Below are 9,288 nucleotides of genomic sequence, written 5' to 3'. Positions count from 1 at the left end.
GAAGGAACTGGAGGCCACATACAATCTGTGCTGTGTAAAATCTGATGGAGAGAACAGAGTGTAATATCAATGCCATTGCTAGCACCTCCTTTGCTGCCAGGGCTATATTACCTATCAGCCTTTTTCTGCTGTATCTCAACTACCACATTTATTTCCACACCTCTTCTCACTTTTTGGTATATCTTCCTATTTCTCACCTTACGTTGTCAATGTTCAAGTAGCCGCACATCTCAATCAAAGCCTCCAGGCTACCGCTGGACAGATACTCCGTGATGAAATAAGGGCCTTTCTGAGACTGGTGCGTGGCATAGAGGTGACATAAGAATGGGCAGTCTCTGGCCTCAAGGAGTATCCGCCGCTCTCTCGTAATGATGTTTTCACTGAACTTCCTTTTCTTGATCATCTTTACGGCCATATAGATGTTTCGGCTGGGAATTGATGTCAGGACACCCTGAGGAAAAAAATAAACAATGAAAATGTGTATGAGAGGTGGAACACAGCTGGTTTATCTACTGCAAAAGAAATGGGTGGACTGAGTGGCTTGTGAGTCTACTAGTAACCTGGACCTTATAGCAGACCAAAGCAAAGCTATCAGCATAATGCACTGTCTGCTCTATGGATAGATCTTAAAGGGGTATTCCATTATCACCATATGGGAACAAGTAGAACAAACACTAGATGGTTCTGTGAGCTGGTTGGGGTCAGTATTAGTTTTATATCAATATACAACTGATTTAAAGTTTACTGAACCATAGAGATCAAAGTACAGGCGCATCTGACTAAATTAGAATATCATCAAAAAGTTAATTTATTTCAGTTCTTCAATACAAAAAGTGAAGCTCATATTATATAGAGTCATTACAAACAGAGTGATCTATTTCAAGTGTTTATTTCTGTTAGTGTTGATGATTATGGCCTACAGCCAATGAAAACACAAAACTCATTATCTCAGTAAATTAAAATAGTTAACAAAAAACACCTGCAAAGGTTTCCTAAGCATTTAAAAAGGTCCCTTAGTCTGTTTCAGTAGGCTCCACAATCATGGGGAAGACTGCTGACTTGACAGATGTCCAGAAGGCAGTTATTGACAATCTCCACAAAGTCCCACAGTTCCAATTTTCATTTGGAAATCAAGGTCCCAGAGTCTGGAGGAAGAGTGGAGAGGCACACAATCCAAGCTGCTTGAGGTCTAGTGTGAAGTTTCCACAATCAGTGATGGTTTGGGGAGCCATGTCATCTGTTGGTGTAGGTCCACTGTGTTTTATCAAGACCAAAGTCAGCGCAGCCATCTACCAGAACATTTTAGAGCACTTCATGCTTCCCTCTGCCGACAAGCTTTTTGGAGATGGAAATTGCATTTTCCAGCAGGACTTGGCACCTGTCCACACTGCCAAAAGTACCAATACCTGGTTTAAAAACAACAGTATCACTGTGCTTGATTAACTAGCAAACTCGCCTGACCTTAACCCCATAGTGAATCTATGGGGTATTGTAAAGAGGAAGATGAGAGACACCAGACCCAACAATGCAGACGAGCTGAAGGCTGCTACCAAAGCCACCTGGGCTTCCATAACACCTCAGCAGTGCCACAGGCTGATCGCCTCCATGCCACGCCGCATTGATGCAGTAATTGATGCAAAAGGAGCCCCGACCAAGTATTGAGTGCATTTACTGAACATACATTTCAGTAGGCCAACATTTCAGATTATTAAAACATTTTTCAAGCTGTTGTTATAAACTATTCTAATTTACTGACATAATGACTTTTGTGTTTTCATTGGCTGTAAGTCATAGTCATCAACATTAACAGAAATAAACACTAAATTCTATTTAGATCACTCTGTAATGACTCTAAATAATAAATGAGTTTCACTTTTTGCATTGAACAACTGAAATAAATTAACTTTTTGATGATATTCTAATTTAGTCAGATGCACCTGTATATATGGAAATAAACTATGTCCCCAACTCACCACAGATCTAACCCATTTATAGCAGTACTGCACCTAACTATGGTGATCAGATGAGCCAATATGTGAAATAATTATGGGGGCAGGGGAGCGTCTGGATGTTTTTTCAGTCATTCCATAGAGGAACACTTCAATGAATATCTACCTACAGCAGATAAAGAATGGAGATAAAATGGCAAATATAGGTTGATAAAGAAAAATATATAAAAACGTACTCTGCTAAAGCTACCTCTACCCAATATTTCATGGATGGTAAAATTACTCATGTTAAGCCTGGGGTAAAGGCTGGATGTTCCGGAGTCCCTGTTGCATCCAGGTGTTGCCTCTTCATCCTCCAATCCATTGTCTTTGGCCTTTCTCCTCTTCTTCATGATCTTCTTGAATCCAGTGGTATCACTGTCCTCTTCTTTCTTCCTCCTCTCATCTCTCTTCGTATCCTTGTTCTCTTCTCTGTGTCCAGTAGATGCCATTCTCAGAAATTTCTTCCACTCTATAGACTACAGTCCGATCGCTTCAGTTGACAGTTGAAAGTAAATGGCAGTTGCTCGTGTGCAGGTGACGTGATGTCAGAGGTGATGGAACCCTCTTGTGGCACCTGCCAGGCAGCGGCTCATGGAACTGCTCTGCCCTATACACTGTGATGTGGGCATCATGGGTGACAGCTTAGGGTCTAGAGGAACGGCAGAGAACTTCACGGCGGCTTCTAGTGCTGTTTTTTAAATTTCATAATACATTCTTTTTATCAACATATACAGAGACGTAATAATATGCTAAGAATACTTTAAGAAACCTAACATACTATAAAATACCAGCTCCTTCCGTTACCAATGTAATTCTTGGGTTTCCATATATTTAAAAAAATCATTACTTTTATCTTTTAAGTTATAATACTATTTTTCATACATCACGATTACTAGAGATTATATTTTTAAAATAATCAGAAAATGATGTATCATTTCCTTTCCACTTCACAAATACTTGCTACCTAATGTTGGTATCACATAAAATCCCAATAATTTAAGTTTGTGGGTGTAAAAAATGTGGAAAAGTTCAAGGGGTATGAATACTTTTTCAAGGCACTGTATTGCTGGCCATTTCCTGCAATGCTTTAATAATTTTCTTTTTGTACTATATTGCCTAAGTTGCATTGATATAAGAGCCTATTATACTTATTGAGTATTTTTTACTATTCTTGTATTTTCCTGGGAACCCTTGCTCTTATTTTGAGTATGGGTGGATTGTCCTTTCGGTCATTTTGCACACAATGTGTTTTTTTTATTTTTGTTATCTGTGGACTTGTTTTGCTTTTTTCTTGATAGCCTTCACACTAAAGATATCCTATTATTTCCTTGAATGTCCGATCCTATGTTTCTTTCTTGTTGACAATACTGTAACTGTGCATTTTTGGCTGGCACTCTGGTCTTTATTTAGGTTGCACCTACCCAACCTTACTGTCCAAATAATACAAGCAAAATCAACATCCTGCTGTCATATACCTCCATTTTAATGTAAGCAGTTCTCTTCTGTCATCTCCTGATGAAACTTGGTGGTGCATGCACTTTATATTACCAGCTAATTGTCAGTACTACAAACTTGGTGGTGCAAGGCCTAACAAAATACAACCAATTAACTTAAGTGAATCTGCCAGCAGGTTTTTGCTACCCCATCTGAGAGCTGCATGATGAAGGGGCAGAGACCCTGATTCCAGCAATATATATAACTTACTGGGCTGCTTGCTGCAGTATTTATGACATCATTGTTTTCTTTGCTGCAGATCTAGCAGAGCTCACAATGCTGAGCTCTCTATAAGCCCGCCCATGTCACTGATTGTCAGATTTCTGTGTACACATGGCATAGGCAAAGCTGCCCATCAGTGTGTGTGGCGGGTTTATATAGAGCTCATGAATATGGAGGACTACCTGATAGCAGGTTTACTAGTACTAATTTACTAGTCCTCTATTGATAAAACAGTGATTTTATCAAAACTACAGCAAGAAGCCCAGTAAGTAACATATCACTGGAATCAGTGTGCCTGTCTCGAGATTATGCTGCTGTCAGATTAGGTGACAAAAACCTAGCAACAGATTCCTTTTAACCGATTAATACTGTTAATAAAAAAAGACTAGACAAGGTTAGTTTAGGGGGCGTGGCTGGCGCAGTTCAGTCGCGCTAGTCAGCATATACCCGCTTCGTAGACACTCACTCGTCCAGTTCCTTTTTCCAATGCAAAGGGTCAAAAATGAGGAGGGGAAGATCTCAAAGGGAGCCAAGCAGGAGATCCAAGATGGTGCCACGGCATCTGCAGACGCAGTGAAAGCGGGGCGGACGGCTATTCATCAGAAAGAAGCCGCGGACAGGAGCAGTTCGCCAGGTCCACCTCTGGAGGATAGGGGGAGCCCTAGAGGGAAGCCAGCAAAGCAGCCAGCTCATCCAGCAAAACAGCCTGTACAGCCAGCAAAACAAGGTATGACGAACTCCTTACATACCACTTCTGAGGACACTGACACAAGGAAGGATGCATGGCTACAGGGTCAGGGATCCTCACAGAGTGAAAACTGGCAGCAGCCCGATTCTTTCTTTAAACAGCCACTCTTAACAGATGTGATGTCAGCAATGGGGCTATGTAATAAATCCCTAAATAATATTACATTTCAAGTGGTATGCATAGTTGGAATAATGCTTATTAGGCTATGTTCACACTAGGCGTTTTTTCAGCGTTTTTTTATGGAAATTTTCAGCTGCGTTTTACAGTACCAGCAAAGTCTATGAGATTTCAGAAATTTCATGTACATACATTGGTTTTTGTGTCATCAGTATTTTGTGCTTTGCATGATTTTTTGCACAATAGAGCATGTCACTTCTTTCAGCGTTTTTTCTGCGTTTTTCACCCATTGAAAGTAAGGGTATGTGCACACGGTCAGGAGCCACCTGCGGCCCCGACGCTGCGGAATAGCTGCGCTGCTTCATTATGATAATGAGCGGCGCCATATTTTTTTCACATGCCGACTTTCCTCATAGATGTTAGTCTATGGGGATAGTCCACATGAGGACCCACAAAAAAAAGTTAACATGCTGCGGGTCTGAAAGACGCTCCGCATGTCAGTTTCCGCGTGTGAGCCGCAGGTGCCCAGAGACGCATAGTGGACATGGGATTTCTAGAAATCCCATCCACTATACTGTAACATCTGGCCGCTGTGGGTTTGACACTGCATAACATGTAGCTTCAAACCCGCAGCGGCTCCTGACCGTGTGCACATACCCTAATGGGTGGTGAAAAAGCGCCTACTGTGAACATACACACGTGATCAAAATTGTTGGTACCCCTCGTTTAATGAAAGAAAAACCCACAATGGTCACAGAAATAACTTGAATCTGACAAAAGTAATAATAAATTAAAAATCTACGAAAATGAACTAATGAAAGTCAGGCATTGCTTTTCAACGCTGCTTCCACAGAATTTTAAAAAAAATTAAACTCATGAAATAGGCCTGGACAGAAATGATGGTACCCCTGAAAATAATGTGACAAAAGGGACATATTAAATCAAGTTGTGTCCACTAATTAGCATCACAGGTGTCTACAATCTTGTAATCAGTCAGTGGGCCTGTATATAGGGCTACAGATACTCACTGTGCTGTTTGGTGACATGGTGTGTACCACACTCAACATGGACCAGAGGAAGCAAAGGAAAGACTTGTCTCAGGAGATTAAAAAGAAAATTATAGACAAGCATGTTAAAGGTAAAGATTATAAGACCATCTCCAAGCAGCTTGATGTTCCTGTGACAACAGTTGCACATATTATTCCGAAATTTAAGATCCATGGGACTGTAGCCAACCTCCCTGGACGTGGCTGCAGGAGGAAAATTGATGACAAATCAAAGAGACGGATAATATGAATGGTAACAAAAGAGCCCAGGAAAACTTCTAAAGAGATTAAAGGTGAACTTCAAGCTCAAGAAACATCAGTGTCAGATCGCACCATCTGTCGTTGTTTGATCCAAAGTGAACTTCATGGGAGACGACCAAGGAAAACACCATTGAAAAAAATCATAAAAAAGCCAGACTGGAATTTGCCAAACTACATGTTGACAAGCCACAAAGCTTCTGGGAGAATGTCCTATGGACAGATGAGACAAAAATGGAAGTTTTTGGCAAGGCACATCAGCTCTATGCTAACAGATGGAAAAATTAAGCATATCAAGAAAAGAACACTGTCCCTACTGTGAAACATGGAGGAGGCACTGTTATATTCTGGGGCAGCTTTGCTGCATCTGGCACAGGGTGTCTTGAATCTGTACAGGGTACAATGAAATCTCAAGACTATCAAGGGATTCTAGAGAGAAATGTGCTGTCCAGTGTCAGAAAGCTTGGTCTCAGTCGCAGGTCATGGGTCTTGCAACAGTATAATGACCCAAAATACACAGCTAAAAACACCCAAGAATGGCTAAGAGGAAAACATTGGACTATTCTGAAGTGGCCTTCTATGAGCCCTTATCTAAATCCTATTGAGCATCTTTGGAAAGAGCTGAAACATGCTGTCTGGAAAAGGCAACCTTCAAACACGAGACAACTGGAGCAGTTTGCTCATGAGGAATGGGCCAAAATACCTGTCGAGAGGTGCAGAAGTCTCATTGACAGTTACAGGAATTGTTTGATTGCAGTGATTGCCTCAAAAGGCTGTTCAACAAAATATTAAGTGTTATGCACACGCCCGGGCTGAGCGGCGTGTGCGTGTGATTGTAGTGATTCCACTGGACCATGAACCGGAGAGTGCCTGGAGGGGCGTGACTAAGTATCTGGCCGATCCGACCAAGATGGCACGACGGCATACGACGCCAGTGCACCAGGGAGAAACCGGGCAGAGGGACCAGGTGCTACTCCAGGTCAAACTCCGGACACGGGGGTTGACCCACACAGGGATTACTGGATCAGGCTGGTTAGGCTGGCGCACAGACTGGAGGGTATAGGCAGGCACGACTGGTATGCAGGCAGGCGGGTAAAGGCAAGCGCAGCTAGAGTGCAGACAGGGAGGCACTAGCAGGTAGGAACACAGGCGGGATAGGACCCAGTACACACTGGGACTCAGGAACAATACAGGTAGAGGGGTACAGGCAAGCACAGCTAGAGTGCAGACAGGGAGGCACTAGCAGGTAGGAACACAGGCGGGATAGGACCCAGTACACACTGGGACTCAGGAACAGGCAGGTTAGGCTGGCACAGACTGGTGGATATAAGCAAACACGGCAGGTATGCAGATGGGTGGATACAGGCGAGTATGCAGGCAGGGAGGTACTGGCCGAAAGGACGGGCTGGAGCACAGAAAGGTTAAGACCCAGTACAGACTGGGTCACAGAACCGCAGATGCGGTAGACAACCACAGCAGAGAGGGAACGCCCGAAGCGGTGGGCAAGAACAGAGCAGGACAGGGCTGCAGGAGCAGCGAGCACAAGCAGGGCAGGACAGGACTGCCGGAGCAGCGGGCAGAAGCAGGGCAGGACAGGACTGCCGGAGCAGCGGGCAGAAGCAGGGCAGGACAGGACTGCCGGAGCAGCGGGCAGAAGCAGGGCAGGACAGGACTGCCGGAGCAGCGGGCAGAAGCAGGGCAGGACAGGACTGCCGGAGCAGCGGGCAGAAGCAGGGCAGGACAGGACTGCCGGAGCAGCGGGCAGAAGCAGGGCAGGACAGGACTGCCGGAGCAGCGGGCAAAGGAGTCAGAGCAGGCTAGGCTGAGTAGGGGGGACAGGGCTCTGTTCACACGGAACAGACAGGAAGGGAAAGGCAGAGCCAGACATCCACAGGATACTTGCAGTGAAGTAGCGAGTGGACCACAAACTCACAAACGGGAGTACAGAGACAACAAGCAGGAGTTAGGTACGAGTTCAGACTCTGCAGAAAAAGGAAGGGAACGGACATAGAGGCAAAACAGGTAAAGGATAGGAGAGAGTTCAGACTGGAACTGAGTGTACGGAGGAGACCGACACTGCAGCGGGATACAGGAGCGAGTCTGGGAATACGGCCCCCAGAGAGGCAGGACGAACAGGCAAGGAGCGTGTTCAGACAGGACAGACAAGATACAGAAGCGGGTCTAGGAAATCAGCCCCTAGAAGGCGAGAGGAACAGGCTAGGAGCGTGTTCAGACAGGTCAGACAAGATACAGGAACAGGTCTAGGTAATCGGCCCCTAGAAGGCAGGAGGAACAGGCTAGGAGCGTGTTCAGACAGGTCAGACAAGATACAGGAACAGGTCTAGGTAATCGGCCCCTAGAAGGCAGGAGGAACAGGCTAGGAGCGTGTTCAGACAGGTCAGACAAGATACAGGAACAGGTCTAGGTAATCGGCCCCTAGAAGGCAGGAGGAACAGGCTAGGAGCGTGTTCAGACAGGCCTGGAAATACAGCCTCCAGGATAGGCAGAAAAGAGAACACAGAACGGGACCTGGCACCTTCAGAGTGCAAGCACACACTGAAAGAAACACTATGCTCAGGCAGGGATAGATGGGCGCAGCTGAGCTATATACCAGGTGACAGACAGCAATAGGCTGAGGACGCACAAGAGGTGTGACCCACAGCAGGTACAAAAAGCAGGAAGTGATCGGGCGCCGCCCTAAAGCAGCAGAAACAGACACAAACAGACAGCATGGAGGGAAGCCAGAGAGACATTCTGGACAGGAGATCAAGTGCGCGCTCTTGCACAGTGGGAGATGGACCACTATGCAAGGACGCCGCCAGGTATGTTACAGTACCCCCCCCCTTACGCCCCCTCTTCTTCAGGCCTGCCAGAGTCTTCCGCAGGGAATTCGAGGGCCAATTCTTCACTTCGAAGAGATCACTTCCACTGTCCACCGGAAAAACTGGTCTCCTCTGGGTAGCTAGGATGCTACCTCCCATCCAGCCACCCATAGCAATAGACGAAACGGGTGGAGTACCAGGAACAGCACACAAGGAAGTCTCTCTCCACATATTTTCAGGTGGCACCCCAGAGGGTACAGGAGACAACTGGAAGTCCTCCACCGGGTTGGAGGGGGACAGAGACTTGGGGGTAATCTCTGCTTCGAGGTACATCTTGACAAGCTCACAGGAAGAAATAGACGGGTTATCAGGTACATAATGAGGAAAAGTCACTGTCTCTTTGTTTTCTGGTGGTACCCCGAAGGATTCAGGAAACAACTGGAGGTCCTCCGCCGGGTCAGAAGAGTGCAGAGGCTCAGAGAAAACATCTGCTTCAGAGTACACTAGGTCGGACTCACTGGACGAAGCAGGCGAGGTATCGGGTACCGAGTATAGGAAAGTCTCTGTCCATTCTCCACCAGGTGGCACCC

Source organism: Phyllobates terribilis, unplaced genomic scaffold (genome assembly GCF_046119375.1).
Source record: "Phyllobates terribilis strain yellow unplaced genomic scaffold, ASM4611937v1 Scaffold_3__8_contigs__length_932513732, whole genome shotgun sequence".
NCBI lineage: Eukaryota > Metazoa > Chordata > Amphibia > Anura > Dendrobatidae > Phyllobates > Phyllobates terribilis.
This window is presented reverse-complemented; position numbering follows the sequence as displayed.